The sequence below is a fragment of the Oncorhynchus gorbuscha genome, unplaced genomic scaffold (genome assembly GCF_021184085.1).
Source record: "Oncorhynchus gorbuscha isolate QuinsamMale2020 ecotype Even-year unplaced genomic scaffold, OgorEven_v1.0 Un_scaffold_968, whole genome shotgun sequence".
Lineage (NCBI taxonomy): Eukaryota > Metazoa > Chordata > Actinopteri > Salmoniformes > Salmonidae > Oncorhynchus > Oncorhynchus gorbuscha.
Genome location: NW_025745899.1, coordinates 151,358 through 151,582, shown reverse-complemented (window position 1 = coordinate 151,582; position 225 = coordinate 151,358).

Genomic DNA, 225 nt, shown 5'->3' with positions numbered 1-225 from the left:
GAGGAGGAGAAGGATGTTGACTACCGTGAAAGAAGAGGAGAAGGAAGAGAAAGAGGAGGCTGCCGTTTTTGGAATAAAGGAGGAAGGAGACATGACTGTTACAGTGAAAGAAGAGGAAGAGGTTTTTGGAGAGAAGGAGGAAGAGGAGGGGAGATGACTGTTACAGTGAAAGAAGAGGAAGAGGTTTTTGGAGAGAAGGAGGAAGAGGAGGGGAGATGACTGTTA